Raw genomic sequence first — 21,797 nt, forward strand, 5'->3', positions numbered from 1 at the left:
TACAAACAAATCTCTAATTCCATGGGTCATATATATTTTATTCTATTGGTCATAATTTATTTTACATGTGATATAGGTTTCATCTACTAGTCATGATGTTTAAATGCTTTTTTATTGTAAGTAACAAAAGTATAATTACTATTTGGATCCATGTATTAATGTAGATCTGATTATATGTCAATGAAATATTTCTTGAGAACATGGTTTTTATTTTGTAATACCCATCTTCACTACATATACCCATATTTCATTTGCTGCCTTTATCTCTAGCTTACCTTCATCTGTCTATTTCAGTATGTATCCTAAAGTTAAGCTGGATGTATTTTTTACATAATCACCTTAGCTATCAGTCATATGTCCTGTTGAAATCTAAACACAGGAAATCCTTTATAGATATTCCTAATATAAGAGTCTATTCTGTGCATGAGGACAATTAATATACACAACAGTCCTTTGATTAAGTTCCATTATCATTTTATCATTCCCATTATACTGAAATGATAGCTGAAGCTCCAATAAACTATACTAGCAGTAAGTAGTATTACAGCTCTGGGTCCATATCCATGATCAGGAGGCACAGTGTTGTAACAAGCTAACATGAAAGATGCAATGGACTAGTGGTTGGAGAAGGTTGTTGCCTGGACATCAGGGTCCAGTGGCCTCTGAACTGAAGTTGGGCTGCTGTGTGTGAGAAGGTAAAGGAGTTCTGATACCCAAGACTCAGGAGATCTTGGCTGTTGTCTGGATGGTGTCCAGTCTTCTTTAAGTGGGTAGCTGGACCTCTATCCCCCACCCATTGGTTAACCTGGATGGGTGGAGAGAGCAGCAGATATTTCATATTTGGCCTATTTAGGCATATTTGTCTGCTGATGGAAATGACTTAGTAGCAGGGCAGAAGCTAGTAATCTGGCAGAAGACTGGGTAATTGAGGAGCAATGTGTTTAAATGGGCTTAAGCATGAGAGACAAGGTGGCCTTAGATGTGAATGGTTGCAGATAAGCAGGATTCAGATTTTACCTCACGGTGAGTATTCCTAAAGACAATATATATTGGGAGTCTTTATAGTAAGTAAGTAAGAAGTATGGTGTCTTATGTTAGAAAAAGAAAAAGATATACCATGAGGTTGATAGCATAAAATTTATAACTCCTGATAACATTGAAACTTTTCAAAGTGGGGTACTTGGTAAACTTGAAGCAGTAAAGTTGAAAAATAAGATAGTTACCAGAGTATGGCATACCTAAAATCAAGATTCTGGAAATTATGTATTTATTGGTGATGACAGGCCCAGGAAATATCTGTGGGAGGTGACTGAAGTGTAATGGAGATACAGATGATTGCAGCTGAAAAGTTCAAGGATCTGTAAAGCCTGATTTCATATTGCTTCTTCTCTTGGTTAAGACTACTCCATCATCTCAATTGCTCAGGTCAAAACCCCTGGTGTCATCATTTTCTCCTCTTTATTGCACACTACACATCATCCCATCAATAAATCCTGTCTTTTCTATCCTTGAAAAATATCTTGATTTCTACCACTTTCTCCATTTGGTTAAAGCCAACATTTTCTCTTAACTGAATTACTTCATAAACAAATAGTAGATTTCTCTCTATCCCTACCCTTTATCCTTTTCTGTCTATTATTAATAGTGTAACAAGAGTGAGCCTGCTAAATCAGTATCATTCAGATCATGTCATCTTGTATTTCAAATTCTCCAATGGCTTTACATCTAACTTAGAAAAAAGGACAAAATTCTATGTATCAATTAGGTTGTTCTCACAATAATGCTACATAATAACCTATGCTAAATCTCAATGGTCTAAAACTACAATATTTTATCTATGCCCATATCTGTGGAATGGTTGGTGGTGGTTTGAGGTGGTACTCCAGTCTTGGTTGTGCTTGGTTCAAGCTACCTTGGGCTACCTTGGGTCCAGGTCTGCTCATGTACCCTTCATCTTTGGTTAATGCATGCCATATGACAAGCTAAAATCAAAGTGCAGAAAGTACAATATAATAATATGAAGCCAAGTCAAGTGTGTTTGTTCAGACCCCCTAAAAAGCAGATGGTACAAAGGGATTTGACATGCAAGAGACTCAGCGGGGGAAGGCCAGTGAAGGACAAGAGAGAGTGGATAGTAATAGGCAGGAGGAACTTTCAGTGCAGAACTACAATGCATGACTGACAACTGTATAAGGAGAGGGGGAAGGAAGAAGAAACAGGTAGGGTGAATCTCAGATCATATTACAGTACTAAGAAAGTTTCAGCTAAACTAATGTGGAATCCTGGAGCCAAAGTTCGTGTGCAAGGGGCCTTACATTCCACAAAAAGGTACCAGTGTAGATGCAATGTAATGCTCAGTTATTGGCTGAGAAGAGCTCTGTAGAAGTACAGCTTCTGGGTGAACATGGTGACATATCAAAGAGACAATGCTGGAAGCTCTAGGTCCAATCATGATGTCCAGAGTTGGCTTTTTTGAAGGAGATCTGAGTAGCATATTTACTTGGATATAATGTCAGTTACACTGACAAGTTGACAAAATTGGGGCAAGGAAGTATATCCCTCCCATGGAAGTACGAACGAGAGTATGAGTGAAAAATAATCTAACACCAACAAGACCTACAAGTCTATATGAATCAGACCTCTTTTTATCTCTCTGGCCTCGTTTTTCACCAGTCTCCTCTCATTAATTCTCCTCCAGCTACACTACTTTGTTTTCATCAGAGTGAAAGAGCCATGCTCCCCCATCAGAGGAACTTTTCCTGGAATGCTTTCTGCCCAGATGTATACATGACTTTCCTTCTCATTTCCTTCTGATGTTTATTCAAATGTCAACTTGTCAGTAAGACTTTTTCTGATCACCTTTTCTAAAATCTCAGTCTCCATCAACATAAGGCATGCTCCACAAATTGCTTTCAGAGCTGATCCTATTTCTATTCCCAAATACAGTCTGGTTTAGTCAAGGAAAAATGCACAAAAAATGTTGTAGGTTCTCAAATTTTGGTACTATAGTCTCCTAGCTGATGTAGGCAGAAGGTAATCTAATTATTCTCACAAAGTAGCACTATGAATAATTTAACAAGTGTTTTGCCTTTAAGAAAATATTGAATTCAGGGCATTTTGCAAATAATTCAATAAGAAAAAACAAATACTACAATAGTTACTTTTTAGGGAAAATGCGCAGACACAAGGAAAAGCAGTGCCTCTACCCCCATTGGTTCCCCCAACCCCCTAAAGATAATCTACAAAATACTAAGAGGCTGGGTCTTTGATTATCAAATATGATAAAATGATTCAGGCAAGTTTCCTGCTGCTGCACAGTTTAACAAATACGTGTGATGGATAGTTTCGTGTGTCAGTTTGGGTAGGTAATAGTACCCATTATTTAACCAAATGCTAATCTAGGTGTTGCTGCAAAGGTATTTTGTACATGTGGTTAATATGTGCAATCAGTTGACTTTAATGAAGATTATCCTCGATAAGCGGGGTCGACCTCATACAACCAGATGACAGACATTAAGGGAAAAAGCAAAGTACCCTAAAGAAGAGGAAATTCTGCCTATAGACTGCAATCACACACATACACATACACACACACACACACACACACACACACACACACACACACACGTCTCTTTTGTACAACCCTGACTGGTACATGCACCAATTAAAACCTTTAAGTTTAAAAAATATATATATTTAAACTCTCCACTTTCCAATGTTAAGTGATCATTGGGAACTTTGATGGTCTGCTCCTCAGCACTTTGGTTAGGTAATTGTGTAAAACAGAAACAAGGATTCTCAGTAAAGAACAACAAGAGAAAACTTCCTAAAATATGCCAGGCGCTATACTAGATACTTTATACATGTTATTTAAAATCAATCCTTTTATGTAGTCCCATTTTACAGAGACACTAGTGGAGGGTTATGATGCTAGGAGGGGACACTGCAATATAAGAGCCATCAGTAGGAGTCATGTGGATGTGAGTTTATATCCCACCAACTCCCCAGATATTAGGTATGTATTTTAAAATCTTCAGTTCTCTGACCCTCTGTTTCTTCATCTCTGATGGTTTTAAGGATTAAATTGGCAAACATAAATGTTTAGTGAGGCATCTGGGTGGCTCAGTTGGTTAAATGTCCAACTCTTGACTTTGGCTCAGGTCATGACCTCACAGTTGTGAGATGCTGAACATGGAGACTGCTTGGGATTCTTTCCTCTGGCTCATGCTCTCTTTGTATTGCAAAATAAATCAATAAACATTTTTTAAAAAGGCTTAGTCATGTGTCAGGCACATCAAGGACATTCAAGACATCATACCTCAACTGTATTCAGCATCTTGTCTATTCCCTTTACAGCCTTTCCCATGATGCTGCAGAAGGCACAAAAATAACTGGGTAGCTGAATTTCACCCTCAGAATAAATGGATTCTCCATCTTAAATGAGCAAGGACAGTTGGAAGAACTTCTGTCCACTGCTATGTCAAGAATTGCCTTACCCTCTGCCTTTCTAAATGCAGGTTTATAAAGGACTGAATTAATTCCTTTGAGATTTTGGCCAAATCATGACAAGAAAATAACCTACAAGGTCTCTGAAAAAAGCATTCAGTTGAATTTATATTGGGACTTCATAACAACTGACGTTGAATTGAAACAAAAGGAAACCAATCTATCACCGTTATTTGATAATAAATCACTTTTGTCTTCTTTGTTATCCTCTAAACGCAATCAGATTTTACCTTTGACATAGTTAGCAATTTTTTTTTCTTTTCTTTCTTTCCTTCTTTCTTTTTTCTTTTTTTGGCTTTCATTTCTCTGAGTGGGGAAAAGAATCCAACAAGAGCCAGATTTTTATTTTTTTTCCTCTCACCAAAATAATTGGATTTGCTGGTGAAAGGAGAGTACTTATGAATTGCAAAAGCATGCCTTCTGATAAATACTTCATCATTTCTGGAAAATAAAAGCAATGAAAAAATGCAATACATTTTGTTTTTAGAAAAAGAAAGAGACTAAAACCTTATCATATTAACCCCAGAGACCCATGCTGGGGAGCTCAAGTGGCCAGCCCCTGCTTATTGTTCTAGTTATCTTAGGGGTGGTCAGGTATGTGGTGTTCCTCAGAGCTTTGGGGGTTCTAATAAGAATCTCCACATTCAGCTTCCCCTACCGTTACTCCCCCTTCCCCACCAGCAGCAAGGAATACACACTGAATCCCTTAGTGAGGAGAGGCCTCTTGGCATTAGTCAAACAGACAATTTTGTGTAGTGTTGACCCAAGTTTTAAGATGGGTTCCAGGTGTGCTAGTTGATGGATTAACTTGTATGGATGAGCTGCTTAACCTCTCTGAACCTCTACTGTCTCATTTGTAAAAGAAAGATAATACATGAATCCAGTAGGGAGTTACAAGAATGAACAGAAATAATGTATGTGAGACATTAAACAAAAGGCTTGGCATGCTGTACAATGTTAGTTATTTGTATTATTAAGATAAGGATTGTTTTTGCAGTTGTTAATATACTCCTTGGGGACCTGGGCTATGGTGTCACACAGACCTGGTTTCAAATCCCAGATCTAGTTCTGTGTGACCTTGAACTAATTCTGTAATCTCTTCATGTTTTAGTTGCCTCATCCATATGATGGGGATAACGTGACTTCCCTTACAGTGTTGCTGTGAAAATTAAGAAGTCAAGAGAGTTTAGTACAGTTATGATTGTTACTTAATTTGAATCCTGAGGATACACTATGTGTTAAAATATAATTATCACTAATGTACCTTTAGAGAAAGCAAGGCTCATAACATTGAAGAAAATTATCCACGGCCACTCAACTTCTAGAATAATTTGAATCCGGTTCTCTCTTTTTCCCCAGCCTGAGATGGTTCCATGATAAAGCTCAAGGCAATGGTCTATAGAAGAAAACTGAGAACCTTAATTTCTTTATTTTTTTTCATACCATACCCAATCCATAAGGGAATGTCTCAGTTCTATCTCAGGATGAGTCCAGAATCTGACTAGTGATATCATCTCTACCACACTTCTCGAAGCCAACCCATCATCATCTCTCATTTGAATCGTATAAAAAGCCTCCCACCTGGTTTCTCTGCCCCAAAGTTTGCTTGTGAAGCTCATTCTCATCATAGAAGCCAGACTGATCTTTTGAAAATGAGAAATGAGGTAGTTCAATAACCTTGAATGACTTTCAGAATAAACAGCAAAGCTCTTACCGTGGTCTACTGGGCCCTAATGACCTACCCCTTATTGATCATCTGACCTTCTCTTCTGAAATCCTGGTTCTTCATCATTCTGTTCCAGCCATACCAGCTTTCTTGCTGTTCCCCAAATATATCAAAGACATAGCTGCCTCAGGGCCTTTGCACTCTGTGTTACTGCTGCCTTGAAAACTTTTCCCCAGATACTAGCCTGATTGATTTCTTTGTTTCTTTCAAGTACTGCTCAAATGTCATGTACCAGAGAGAAATTCCCTGTCTATTGTATATATGAAATAGCACTTTCTCCCTCCCTCTCTGTTTCTATAACCCCAACTGCTACATGCACCAAATATTTTCTTTATTTTCTTCGATGGTACTTGGTACCATTTGATCTTTATCAATGGAATTACAGAAGCAAAGTCTTGGTTTGGTTAATGTCTCATTCCTAGGACCTGTGACAGAGCCTGACACAGAGTAGGCACTCATAAATATTTGTTGATTAAATGAAAGAGTGAATGTGATAATTATCTGATACTTTGTGTGATCCTATAACCAGGAGAAAGGACTGACATATTGGATTTTCCCTGACTCCCCAAAGAAACACTGGAGGGAGATTGAGGCAATAAAAATGTGAACTTCTCAAGGGGATGACCAGACAGAATTCTATTCTCCTTCCAAGTAATTCAGATATTTAATGAAAGTAACTTTGTCCTTCCTGGAAACTTCCCAGAGGCACAGAAACAATGTAAGTTTGTCTCCACTTAACACTTAGCTGGTACTGACAGTGTAGTTCCACGAGTCTAATTCCCAATTCTGACTAAAAAGGAATTGCAAAGAATGAGAAATGTGATGCATAGAATTAAGGAATTTGTAATCAGTTGATTAATTTAGGGTTATTCATTCTAGGCTGTAAAAAGATAAATGAAGTAGATGATGACTGGTTGCAGTAAATTTGGTAAAGTCAAGCAAAAATAAATAACAAAGAGAGTTCTTTATTAGCGTTTTTATCTACAAGAATTTTATAAGCAATGACACAGAAAAAAAATCCATCCACCAGGTGTCAATTTGAGCACATCAGATAGCAATGTTTTATCCACCAATCACAGCTTCCCTACAATTTGCTAATCTCCTGAGATGCATGCTGAAAGCTGCATTAATCCAGACTGTCAACTCAGACTCTTGCCATCAGAATATAAAATGGTATATGCCCCAGGATCTCTTTAGTAGGAGAAATTGAGAAATCTCTTGTATGTGGGGCCTGTGGTCTTCATTGGCACAGTTCACAAATAGTCCAGTATAACCCAAGTCATTTATTTTAATTTTTTTAAGTTTATCTATTTATTTTGAGAGAGAGAGAGAGAGAGAGAGAGAGAGAGAGAGAGAGAAAGCATGAGTCAGGGAGGGACAGAGAGAGGGGACAGGGAATCCCAAACAGGCCCAGTGCTGTTAGCACAGGTGTAGAGCTCGAACTCACAAACCACGAGATCATGACCTGGGCCGAAGTCAGATGTTTAACCAACTGAGCCACCCAGGCTCCCCAAAGTCATTTATTTTTAAAAGTAAAGGAAAGAATTGTAGACATTTTTCAACAGGAAATAGCTGTTCTACCAAATAGTATTCTTTTCCTCCTGAAGAATTCCTTTCATCAGAAGACTTAGAAAATGGGCAAATGAAAGCCGTGTCTATCCCATCCCATTTGCCAGATAGTCATGTTCTCCCTTCCCCCTCCCCCCGCCACCCCACCCCTCGCCAAGACTAAAATCAGTTCTGGAAACTGAAGGGAGTTCAGCACTGTGTCTTTATATGAGGAAAATATTGTTTTTAAAATGTTACCTGATTTTACCAGTATATACAGGTTGATATTGCCACACATCATGAAAATGAGTTAAAACATTAGGATATGGTTTGGTAACAAGCCAAATTAGAAGGAAATAAGAAAGTAAGTGAAGGGTAAAATAAAAGTGCAGGTGGAAAGAAATAAAAGTTGAATAAAGACCATTTGCACGGAATTGCATGGAAAGGCTCTTGGGAATCGGCCAGAGTAGTGGTATTAATCCTGGCTTCAATTAGAACACCCTGGGAGATACTTAAAAAATACGTACTTAGGCCTCTCCCACAGAAATTCTTACCGAATAACCTGGGATTGGGCAGGTAATAGCATATTTCACAGACTTTTATGGTGATTGTGATATACAGCCAGAACACAGAGTTCCTACATCAACCCAGCTTTGGAAATCCAGAGAATTTGAAAGAAAGTCCAGAGTAATACAAAGTCAAGACTAAAACCCAGTTTTAATCTATTAATTTAAGGTTCTTTTTCCCTATTCAATGTCACTATCTCTCTAGGTCTAACCTGAAATCTTGATTAGGATTATATAGTAAAGTTAGGCTGCCATGACATTTACTCTGTCCTCTGAAATCTGGAAGAAATCCCCAAAGAACAAGTACACCTGGGTACATCATTCAATCATGAGGGGCATCATTCCTAAGTTGGCAAACTGCAGGTACTCTAAATATAAAGATAAACCCATCAAAAATCTTAGTCTTAAGGACATGAGGCCATGTTATCTAATCATCAATATATAGTGCCAGTCATTTCTTTCTATAAATTCCCACAATGCTAGGCCTGCATGTTGCACCTAACATTAACTCAGTAGAAAAACATAAAATACAGGCCAACTGACAGTGAGAATAATCCTAAGAGAGGGCAGGCACTTTCTGTTATAGCCCTGGACTTGTACCGCCATGGTCCTGAGCTTTATTTGAAATGAATTATAAATCCTCATTGGTATGCACCTACACACCCCCAAATCTGTTTGGAAAGTCAGATGATTCAAGTCACAGTCAATCTTAAAATGTTAACTCAGAAGCAGAAATGTGTTGGAAACAAATTTGATCTGCTTGCAAAGGCACAACAGAAGATAGGGTTGGAACATTAGTCAAGGGAGCAGACAGGCAGCTCCCCCATGCCTCCCACCTGTGACTTCTCTTATCTTACATTGATAAACACATTTTTGTTCTTTTACCATAGTAACATAGGATTTTCTTCTCTACACAACCATGGTAATGGGCATTATTGTTATGTGATTTCCCCCCTTTATAAATGCAGTCATTTTCCATGGGCTATCTATTTACAATAATATGTATTTATATTCATGACAATTTAGAGTATAAAGAAATACTTTTTTTCTTATTAACTAATATATAAGGTGCTCAGAGGAAATTTTAATGGGAGGGTTTATGTAAGTGTTGCTCTAGAGGAATGAATATTGAATCCAACTATAATGTTAGTCATTTATCTTCTCTAAGTATTTCACAAGATTTGTTTTAACCTCTCTTTACAAATCCTGACTTTAACATTACCTTACAAATGTATTTCTGAGCTGTACTGATTAGCTTCCTATCTTTATACACGTTAAAGAAAATGTGCACTAAACTCAAGGCCTTTGAGTAGACAAAAATATCAGACCACTAAATTTAGGTAATAGTTGCCAGGGATATAATGCCAGATGAGATATATCTTGACAGCACGTTGGTAATATGTGTATTCTCTGTGCTGACAATGTGAACCACTCTGCATGTGATACTCCATAAAAGGTATAACTTAGCAATACAGAAATCAGTATGCCCATTTTACAGGGGAGAAACCAAAACAGAGATACTCTGACTTCAGTGTTGCCCACCTAATAATTGAGTTTGTGGTTTTTATGAAATCATATGTTTAACTTTTGGAAAAATATTAATCAACTAAAACAATACCTTAGCTACCTGTAAAAGGGCCTAATAAGATGTATCTAAAGGACAAAAACAATAACAAACAAAAAACACTGCTCCCCATAGTTATCCACCTACCAAAACACTGAATATTCAGGCTAGAAAATAGGTCAACTGCTTTATGTTACAGTGAGGGCCACGAAACATCATAATTTACTCAAGACTTCACAATTATTTAGTACTAAATTAATGTTGATGACTTATCAGTGTAATGTTATGCTTACCTAACACTTTCTCAGTTTAGATATACTTTCTAAACTGACTCATAGTTTGCTTTAATAGGTAATTCGAAAGTTGACTTTGGACGTTTCACTAAGAGGCAAAAAGATAAATTACAGTTGGATGTTATTTTCACTAATATTTATTACAAATTATAACATGTGCAATGAATACTATCAATTGTTTTATCTCTTTGTACAGTCCTCTACCTCCTTTTTTCATTTTTGTATTATTTTTTTAAGTTTACTTATTTATTTTGAGAGAGAACGTGCACAAGTGGGGAGGGGCAGAGAGATGTGGGGTTTAATCTCAAAAACTGCAAGACCGTGACCTGAACTGACATCAAGAGTTGGACGCAGGGCGCCTGAGTGGCTCTGTTGGTTATGTGTCCAACTTTGGCTCAGGTCACGATCTCACTGCTCCTGAGGTTGAGCCCCACCTCGGGCTCTGTGCTGACAGTTCGGAGCCTGGAGCCTGCTTCAGATTCTGTCTCCCTCTCTCTGTGCCCCTTCCCTCCTTGTCTCTTGTCTCTTGTCTCTCTTGTCTCCTTGTCTCTCTCTCTCTCTCAAAAATAAATAAAAACATTAAAAATAATTTTTTTTAAAAAAAAGAAAGAGTTGGACGCTTAACCTACCCAGGCACCCCTCCTTTTTTTGTTTTTATTGTTTAATTTTAATTTCAGTGTCCCTGACATACAGTGTTATATTAATTTCAGGTATATAATATACTGATTCAACAATTCCATATATTACTCAGTATTCATCAAGCTAAGTGTATTCTTAATCCCTTTCATCTATTTCACTCCTCACCCCACCTCCCTTCTGGTAACAATCTGTTTGTTCTGTATAGTTAAGAATCTGATTCTTGGTTTGTTTTTCTCTTTTTTTCTTTTATTCATTTGTTTGTTTCTTTTTTTTTCAATTTTACTTTTTAAATGTTTATTTATTTTTGAGAGAGAGATACAGCATAAGCAGGGGAGGGGCAGAGAGAGAGGGAGACATAGAATCTGAAACAGGCTCCAGGCTCTGAGCTGTCAGCACAGAGCCTGGTGGCTCCAACTCACAAACCATGAGATCATGACCTGAGCCAAAGTTGGATGCTTAACCAACTGAGCCACCCAGGCGCCCCCAATTGTTTGTTTCTTAAATTCCACACATAAGGGAGATCATATGGTATTTGTCTTTCTCTGACTTACTTTACTTAGCATTACACCCTCTAGGTCCATCCATGTTGCTGAAAATGGCAAGATTTCATTCCTTTTTATGGCTGAAAAATATTGTACTGTGTATATATGTATATGTATACACACACACACATATATATATATACATACACACACACACATTTTCTTTAACTTCTCTGCCATTTTCAAAATTTTTTAATATTTTATTTATTTTTGAGAGAGACAGAGACAGAGTGTGAGTGGGGGAGGGGCAGAGAGAGAGGGAGACACAGAATCTGAAGCAGGCTCCAGGCTCCAGGTTCTGAGCTGTCAGCACAGAGCCTGATGCAGGGCTCGAACCCACAAAATGTGCGATCATGACCTGATATGAGGTCAGACACTTAACCAACTGAGCAACCCAGGAGCCCCTCCTCTGCCTCTTTTTAACTTTCTTGTCCTCTCTGTAAGTGAATAAAGGAATGTATTCATGAAACCATTGATACAAATGCTCTACAGTTTCATTATATGTACAGGTAGAATAGTTGGATTCCCAGTGTTGGCTATACAGGCTAAGAGGCTCAAAGAACCAACGCAGCACCACAAGGAGTTGCAAAGAGTGCACAGCCACTAAGATCACAGATATGAGTTTAAATCCCACTCCCCCTACCACACACATGGACCACCCTCAAATGTGTGAACTTGGGTTGTTTCACCTCTTGCTATCTTGGTGCCATTTCTGAAAAACGTAGATGATACACCTCATAGGATAAGGGTGATCCAAATGGAATAATGTAAATAGAGCAATTATCACAGTAATGGGCATATAGGATTGAGAATAACTATTTAGTGTGTGTTTATTATATGCCAAATATCCTCCTAAATGTTTTCACTCATTACTTCATTTAACTATAGATTCTGTGCCCATATTTTTTACCACTGTATTAAAATGTCCCCAATTGCTATCAACTGTAGCTCAAGAGTCTACTAGGTAGATTCTTATACGTGTAATGATGTGACAAGGGGGCTTCTGATCCTTACTTATATCTGCAAAATGTAATTATCTACACTTCCAAGAGTTCTTCTGAATTTACTGCCTACCATAGCGTAAGTACATAATGAGCATTTAACGTGTGTTGTCAAATCTATACAACATCAACAGCAAGAGACTATTATTATTTAATGTTCCACAGGAATAAAAAATGCCAATTAAAATATAATACAATACTTTATTATCACATTGATCATAAAACACATTGGAACTTCAGAGATGTTAGAATGTGAAAAAGAAGTATGCATCTTAGAATCAATGATATGTAGTAATAATCACTAGTTTCCTTTATAGGAATTGAAGGCCATAAGCATTTCCCATGAAAGATTTTTCTACATTCTTTGAAAGGAATTTTTAATTTATTATACACTGATGATCAAATTATGCATCCAATTCTTCACTACCTTGTGACAGTATTATACATCTACACCCTTCCCACCAGACTACTGGTGGGTCTTTCCTAACCCCTCGACATTGGGCTTGTCCATGGGATTTGATCAGATTAATGCAAAACTCTTCAATGTCAGCACTACATTGAATTTTGGCTGGATAATTCTTTGTTGGGATGGGCTGATATTTAGCAGCATTCACAGACTCTTCCCACTAGAGATCAATAGCACCCTGCCTCCCCTCAAGTTGCAACAACCAAAAACATCTCCAGATTTTGTAAAATGTCTGCTGTGCTGGGGACAAAATAGACCCTGCTGAGAACCACTGGGTTAACAGGATGTTAGCTGACCTGACTTAAACAGAAGACTGAAACATGTTTATATGATGGATTTTTCCTCTTGCACTATGGTGCATGAGGTTTTCTTCCTTCCAACTGCTCTCCCTTCACCCTGATCTCCTGCCTGAGGCAAAGTCAGCTTGCTGAGCCCAGCCTAGGTCAGCCAATCCTACTGCTTTCAGTTTCTTGGGATTTCCCCTTGTTTGTTGAGAATATATCCTCTGGTAATATTTTAAGAAAGGCTATGTTCATACTTTCATCACCAGCTATTTTTTCATTCTAATTCTAGGTAGGAAATCATTTTCATCTAGCATTTTGAAGGTATTGAGCCATCATCTCCTTTTCTGTGTTAGGAAACAGACACGTCCAGTGCCGAGCAGCCTTCCACAACCTCCGAGCCTTTTCCTTCCTGTTCTGGGACTTCTTGAGGACGTTTCATACCCAGGTGTCTGAAATATCATGATAATAGGCCTGGGGTGCTATTTCTACCTTTACTGAGCTGGACAATTTTTGCATCTTTTCATGGTAATCATGAAAAGACATGATTGTGGGACATAATTTTGTCTTTTTGTGGTACATATTTTGTCTTTTTGTTCCATTCTCTATGCAACTTTTCCACTTACTTTTCAATCTTTCCACTGCACTTAAACATGTTGCATATCCGTATATATTAATTTGCAATTAGTATTCTTTGGTTTTTTAGTATTCTGTAGTTTTAGTATTTTTAGTGTTTTTTTAGTATTCTTTAGTTTACTTCATGGATTAATATACTTTATCATCTCTCTGAGGATAATGTACATAGTTATATGATAGAAATAGATATATACTTAAAAGTCCTCTTGTGTTTTCTGCTTTTTTCCAGTTACTTTTATTTCATTTTATGTATGTATATATGTATTTTACATTTATTGGTCTCTTTCACATTGTTGATTTATTTATATTCTTGTTCAGGCTTGGCTGTTTCCTCATATCTGAGTGAGGCATTAGAAAGGTCCATGGACACTTTATGTTTCACAGTCTCTAAACTTTTTCTTCTGTGGTAGTCAATGTTCTAGAGAGGAACCTCCTAATCTTCTGGAGGGGATAGAAATCTTGCTACAACATTCTGAATCTGAGCAAAAAAGTGGTGATGGTGGGTATGGTTTTACCATTCACTCTAACAATTTTAACTGTATTCTTCTGCTTTTAGTATGGCACCTCACCTGCACACTGAATTTTCATTGGTATTCCCAAATCCAGGACCTCTCTGATTCAAGTTTGGAACCCTTATTTAATTTGGAATTGGAATTTTCTCGGTCATTTACTTTAGTAAGTTACTGATAAACTGGAGTATATACAGGGGAGGAAGAGGACAAAATGGCTTTAGAACCACATACCATACAGGGTTAACCATTGGGGTGGATGAGATGAGGAAGGGAATCCAAAGGTCAAAATCATCCTTTTGTAGAATTTACATGATACCCCTGTTTTCCAGCCCTAAGCCTGACCACAGCTTCTCAGGGCACCTGGTACTTCCAGAGCCTGTCTAAGATTCTACACAGGAATAAGACTGTTTTGGGGCGCCTGGGTGGTGCAGTCGGTTAGGCGTCCGACTTCAGCCAGGTCACGATCTCGCGGTCCGCGAGTTCGAGCCCCGCGTCGGGCTCTGGGCTGATGGCTCAGAGCCTGGGGCCTGTTTCCGATTCTGTGTCTCCCTCTCTCTCTGCCCCTCCCCGGTTCATGCTCTGTCTCTCTCTGTCCCAAAAATAAATAAACGTTGAAAAAAAAAATTTAAAAAAAAAAGACTGTTTCTTATTGGCAGCCATCTCTGTAAATAGTTAACTTGTTTCCACTTAACTGTCATTTGAACAGATTTTCAGAAAGGAGCAGAAATAAATAATTCTGTTTAATTCATCAGATATAACTGGAAGTTGAGAACAACCTTTATATAAACAACATAATAAAGAGAACTGGTATGCTTATAACTTTTGATGATGACACAAAGGTGGGGAAACTATATAATACTGAATGATCAAATTAGGGATCCAAAATTTCTCAGCAGGTTTAAAGATAGTGGAGCTGAATATAATAAATGCAATTGAGCTAAGTATAAATCCAGTATGTAACTTCAAAAAAATCAATTGCCCAAATGCAAGATATACAAGAATACTTTAGAAGTTTAGGTAACTTAAATCTCATTATCAGTATGCCAGGAGTGCTGAAAGGTCTATATGCTTTTAGAGCACATTAATGGAAGCAGAAGTTCAATCACATTGTGTATTTTTTTAATTAAAAAACAATTTTTAAATTTATTTTTATTTTTTGAGAGAGAGAGCATGTGTGCAAGCATCAGAGGGATAGAGAGAGAAGGAGGGAGAGAATCTTAAGCAGTCTCCATGCTCAGCGAGATCCTGACTTGGGGCTCAATCTCACAGTGGGGAAATCATGATCAGAGCTGAAATCAAGAGTCGGTCACTTAACCAACTGAGCCTCCCAGGCACTCCACATTGTGTACTGTTAAGCACGTTTAGAATAGTCTGGATGATCCACTTTAATAAGGTACTGATAAACTAGAGTATAGATAGAGGAGGAAGAGGACAATACAGCTTTAAAACTTGCTATTTTTTGAATAGCAGGTTAATTTACCATGGAAGGATGAAAGTTCATGGGGAAAAGGATAACTGCCTTCAGATATTTTGAAAGCCAATATGTGGAAGAGAGTAAACCCTTACCAACCATGATAACTGAGGGCAGAGTTCATGAATGAACTTAATGAAAGGCAATGTTTGGTCCATGACAAAAGAGAAATATTGGCCAAATCTAAATTGCGGATGGATTAATGATGGTTAAAATAGAGGCATACTTCTTATCACACACACACACACACACACACACACACACACACACACACACACAATTTTGTAACTACATATGATGACAAATGTTAGATTTATTGTGGTGATCATTTTGCAATATATACAAATATCAAATCATTATTTTGTACACCTGAAACTAATATGCTATATGTCAATTTTACCTCAATAAAAAAACAGAGGTATGCCATTATTACTGTATTTGACATACATTAGAAGGTTATATGACAAGAGATTTTCCAAGAGTGCTTACTTTTACCAATAACAAGGCTAAGTCTTTCCAATAAGGCCATCAGGCAGGAACTTTAATTATTCACATTTTACATTTGAGGAAAAAAGAGATTAAATAATTTACCCAAGGTTATATAACTAGTTAATTAGAACTAAAACCAAGACATGTGATTCTGTGTTTTTTGCTTTTAACCCTAGCTTGCAGAGATCTCAGCTTACTATAGAGCTTTCCTGACCATTCTCTGTCCAGCCCAGACCCCTACTTGGCCCCAGCATTATCATCCCTTCTCCCTAATGCCTGTGAGCTTTGAGTGCTCAACAGCTCTCTGATAAGAATCTTCTTCTAAATGTTGCTCATTAAAACAATATCTGGAAAGGTGGAAAGCAGACAGCCAACTGTTAATGCCAGCCAGAGAGGATGGAGGGCATCAGTCTCAAAGAGCACAGGCGGCAGCCTGAAACGCCAGAGTCACAACCTCCAACAGAGCCAAAGGGTGAACAGAGCCACAGGCACCAGAGTAACAGAGAGATCCCCATCTGTGGTAGACCTGAGAACATCTGGGAACCCTACAAAGGTAAACATCTGCCCTACCATCACACACATTTCCTCTAGAGGGAAACATGAGGGAACAGGGTCTAGGAAAAGACTGGATTTCTTGCTAATCAAACAGAAAGGCATTGGAGCATTTACATGTAGAGCTTTGCAGCAATTTTGATATATTCATTCTCATTGGTGAAGAGGGCCATCAGATATGTATTTATATGTTGCAGCTTTAGTCGACAGAGAGATTCAAATTCTCTTTTACCGAGAAAGAACTTGAAACAAATCAAAATTTGTGCTGTGGAAGCTTCTGCTGCAGTCCTGTTGCATTCCATAAAGTTAAGAAATGTTTGCATATTCTGCATTTAGAGCTGATCCTCCCAGGACACCAGAAGTTCTCTGAGGCAAATGTTCCTTAACCTTACACTCCAGCCTGCGGCTCATCTCTGCCCCAGGCCAAAACAGTTCTGTTAAAAATGTATGATGACCACAATCCAAGCAATAGTTCTTTCCCATAACCATTTTCAAATCTACTGAATCTTTTCTGCTCATAATGAAATGTTTATATATTTTGTGAAATACCAGTTCGACATATAGTATCTTCTGCCATTTTCTAATCACTAGAAAGGAGACTACGGTGAATTAATGTCTTTTTTTTTAAATTTTTTTAATGTTTATTTATTTTTGAGACAGAGAGAGACAGAGCATGAATGGGGGAGGGGCAGAGAGAGAGGGAGACACAGAATCTGAAACAGGCTCCAGGCTCTGAGCGGTCAGCACAGAGCCCGATGCAGGGCTTGAACTCACGGACCGCGAGATCATGACCTGAGCCGAAGCTGGCTGCTTAACCGACTGAGCCACCCAGGCACCCCAATGTCTTTTTAAATTCATGACATGGTTGCAAATAGTAACCCAAGATTCATGTTTTTCTCAATCATATCCTGCCATTCTCACAACCTTACGTGTTTTATAAATCACTGCGTGCCTTTGTTTGGCATGAAATGGTTAATCTCTAGCTTTTGCTACATAGAGGATAATTAAAATTATGACATAAGAAAGTATCATTGGTATTCAGTGACAACTGCCTGGTGGCATGTAAGGTAGAGTTCCTTTCCACTGAAAGCTAGAGCAGCCCAAGTGACCTTCCTGACAGCCACATAGCAGAAGAAAAGCAAAAAAGGTGCCCTAGCTAGTCTCTGCTGTCTCAGGAGATTGTTCTTTTCACGCTGAAATAGAATATACGGTTCTTACAGGCTGCCTCATCAGCACTTATTCGCTGCCTTCTGGAAAAGGCAATGTTAGAGATACTGAAATACAGGCCTGTGTGACAAATCCCTCCCTGCCCCCACAAAAACACAGTCTCCCTCTACACACACCCCTGAGGTTATGACTTGCATAAAAATTTGGAGAGGCCAGCCTGTGGTGTGGGAGCGGTGGCATGCAAGGAGAGAAAATGAAGCCAGATGGAAAAGGCTTTGGGTATCATATGGAAGACCAGGTCCTATGTGGGGATCCACTGCAGGGTGCAGCACAGATAAACAGCATGCTTAATGTCAGATCTTAGAAGCATCGCACTAGCTTTTTGTCCCATGCTACAGACTGTCAAGCCTGCATGCGATCAATTGTAAAATGGTTACTTAAGAGTCTCAAGAGCTCCCTGGGTTAACTCCATGCCAAGTAAGAATTTCATTTGATACGTGGGGCATTGCTTCTTGATTCTGGGATCATTATGAGGGATAGTTTTGTCACAGCCTCTAACTGCAGAGAAATGAGCAGGTGTTTTTACAACAGCCACCTCAGTGCCTTTCTTCCATTAGCAATTCAGAAGTACTCTTAGGTCATTCACATGTCAATGGAGAAAGTGAGACTGAGGGATGAAAAAACATGGGTGGCTAATTATGTGCTTTAACTTTCCCCTCCTCCTCCAAAGAGCAGCACTTTGACTTTGTCTTATTAGGACTATTTTTCCAGAGGACAGTATCAATAATCCACTGGGAAGGTTTCTTGGGTTCATTTGATTTCAAATTATGGTATTTGCAAACATGCTTTGGATTTTATTTCCATGCATTTATTCCTGAAACCAACTGTTGGTTGGTTACGCGTGATTATTTAGATTTTTACAAAAGGTGGAGGCACAGTGCTTCCAGGGATAAATTCCTCTTCATTAGATAAATGTAATTAGTCAACAGAAATTGGACTTGAACAAACCTATCTACTGACCACAGGGCCCATACTCTTTCTTCTAAAACTCAGTGGCAAAAAGCACACTTTCTATACCAGGTGTTTATATTCGTATGCAAGGAAATGATGTTTCATGTTAATTGACAAGTACACATGTTTTCTGAGACGCCAAGCCCTGTCTGCTGTTTTCATTGGCTTAGTTTCTATTTTTTATCTGATAAATCCTTGGCAGTACAATCGCACAAAGACACTGAGGTATCCAAAAGTAGGAAATAAACAGACACTTTCCAAGGACAAACACATTTCTGTAATAGGAGGCAGTGTACAGGAACAGCATGAGGCATTCCATGGCCTTGTCAGGCCCCTGGTGTGTTTATCCAATTCTCTCTGCTGCCTCTGAACTCCAAGTGAGGATATAAATATAGCACCCTCACCAAAGTGGAAGCAGGAGGAAAATGCACAAATGAGCAAAAGATAAGAGTTTGAAACATAAAATTACACAGATATAATTTTACAGCAAGGAATGATTTTAGGAAGCAGATAAGAAGATTTTTATTTATAAATGTGGAACATTCTGAGTGCACAGGGACCTGTCACACATAGTATATTGTGATGTGGTCTCTAAACACTTAATGGTGTTCATTTTATTACCATTTTCCTCTGGAGTAGAATGACATAGTAAACTGATCAATAGAAGGCTTTGGCTTCCTCAAGATGTTTACAGAGATTGTTGAAATTGAATCACATGGAATGTTCTTTTATTTTTCTGTTGACTGTTGCACTGTCTGTTTTAAGACTTGACCAGAATTTACTTCCCAGTTCTGAACTGCGAAGTCATGAGAAGCAGATTAATCTCTTGTAGATCTGCACAATGTCACAGACATTAAGAAAAGGTATGTAGATGTAGTTGTTCAAAGGGGGGAAATGTATGGACTTTCAGACCAGGAAAATAATCTAAAAGACTTGATTTTCTATTTTTCTTTAACAGCGTAGGGCTTGATTCAGGTGAAATTCTATTAGATCCCTAATTAGGACATACACAACAGGCCCTTTCATGGAGCACTAAAGGCAAAACAGGCACTTTGCTTAGCGGGTCTGGGGTTTCACTTTGCTGCCTTTTTACCCGGTGGGTGGAGAGAAGTGAGGAGAAAAAGGGAGGAGGTAAGTCATTTCTAAATGCTATTACAGTCTATAATTATACATCAAGGCAATAATTTTTCTCATCTTTTCTCTAATGTGCTGGTGTTGTTATTACCATTTCACAGGAATGCCTATATATAAATCCCCAGGGTGAGAAGCAGGTCTCAAATTCATCTTCTGATTAGAACTTGGATGCCATTATTACTTGGGACTCTTTGGTTTTGAAGTCACATAAACCAAATTCAAACCATTTTCAGCAAAAGGGAATTGATTTGCTACACGAGAGATGGAAATCTGTATATAACTAGGTGGCTGGGACTCAGAAACCTGAACAGATGCAGGACATTACTTGAGTCTCATCCCTTCTCCTGGCTTGATGGCATTAGTTGTCAACTGGATCCATCCACAGAGCAGGCAGTGAGGCCACTGATAACTCCTGTGCCTCACATTTCCAAGCTTCATCGCTAAAGAGACTGGGGTTGAAGCTCTGCCTTGAATGTCCTGAGCAGTTTCTGACTGGTCATGCTTAGACTGTCCATGCAGTAATGAACTGTGCATATCAGGTGAATCATTATGACTGGCTGAGCTTACTTACAAGATGCCCAATGATGTAGAAAAGGCAATGTCTGCTGCATGAAATAATTGGGACCACACGATGGCAGGGGATGGGAGTGGAAGTTCCATCTCCTATGGTATACATGTATGTAATCTGACAAGGCTGCCACCATTGGAAGCTTAGAAGAGCCAATACTCTTGGAATGAAACCATGACTTCTGGCTTCACTGATAATGTACCACATCCCAATTGAGTGCTCTGACCAAACTGCTCCATCAAAAATCACTAACCACAGGGCACCTGCATGGCTCAGTCGGTTAAGCATCTGACTCTTGATTTCAGCTCAGATCATGGTCTCACAGTTCATGAGATCAAGCCCCACATTGGGCTCTGAGATGACAGCTCGAAGCCTGCTTGGTATTCTCTCCCTTTGCCTCTCTCTACCCCTCCCCTGCTTGCTCATACACATGCTCCTCTCTCTCTCTTGCTCTCTCTCTCAAAATAAATAAATAAACATTAAAAAAAATCACTAATCACACTTTTCTTAGACTTTGTGAGAGCAACCACAGCTATTTGCTGACTCCCAGGCTGGCACTAAAGTGAAAAAGATGGGAGTGAAAGAGAGGAGCCTTCAATGGCATTAGCAAAGAGGAAATCTTAGCAGCCATGTACCATAAACTTAAAGAATGTTGACTAACAAGTGCAGGCAGATTAAATTGAAGAACGTTCCACAACTTTCCCTAAAACCATAATGACAGTCTGGAACAGCTTCTCCAAAGCAGCCCAAGATAAACACTTGAGGTTAATAACCACGCCACACACGCTCTATACAAGAAGACATAAGAAAGGGGCTCCAGTGCCCTTCCAGTAGAATGGGTGCCTTAAGCTTTTCCCAAAGCAAAAATGTGGAACCATCTCGGCCTCAAATTATCAAAGAATTAAGTGGCTACGGGCCTGGTAAAACTCATACTTTGCAGTCTGGAAGAGATACCTGACAGATAATAAAGAGGAAGTGGAGAGGGGGCGGTGATGGTAGACTTGGGGAGGGGGAAGCATAAAGAAACAACTGTTTGTGATCTATCTAGACTTAGGATCAATTCTTATGCCCATAGCAGTGACAACAGAAAGCCCCTGGTTTCCTTGTGCTTAGGGTGGCAGTGCC

The sequence above is a fragment of the Prionailurus viverrinus genome, chromosome D2 (genome assembly GCF_022837055.1).
Source record: "Prionailurus viverrinus isolate Anna chromosome D2, UM_Priviv_1.0, whole genome shotgun sequence".
NCBI lineage: Eukaryota > Metazoa > Chordata > Mammalia > Carnivora > Felidae > Prionailurus > Prionailurus viverrinus.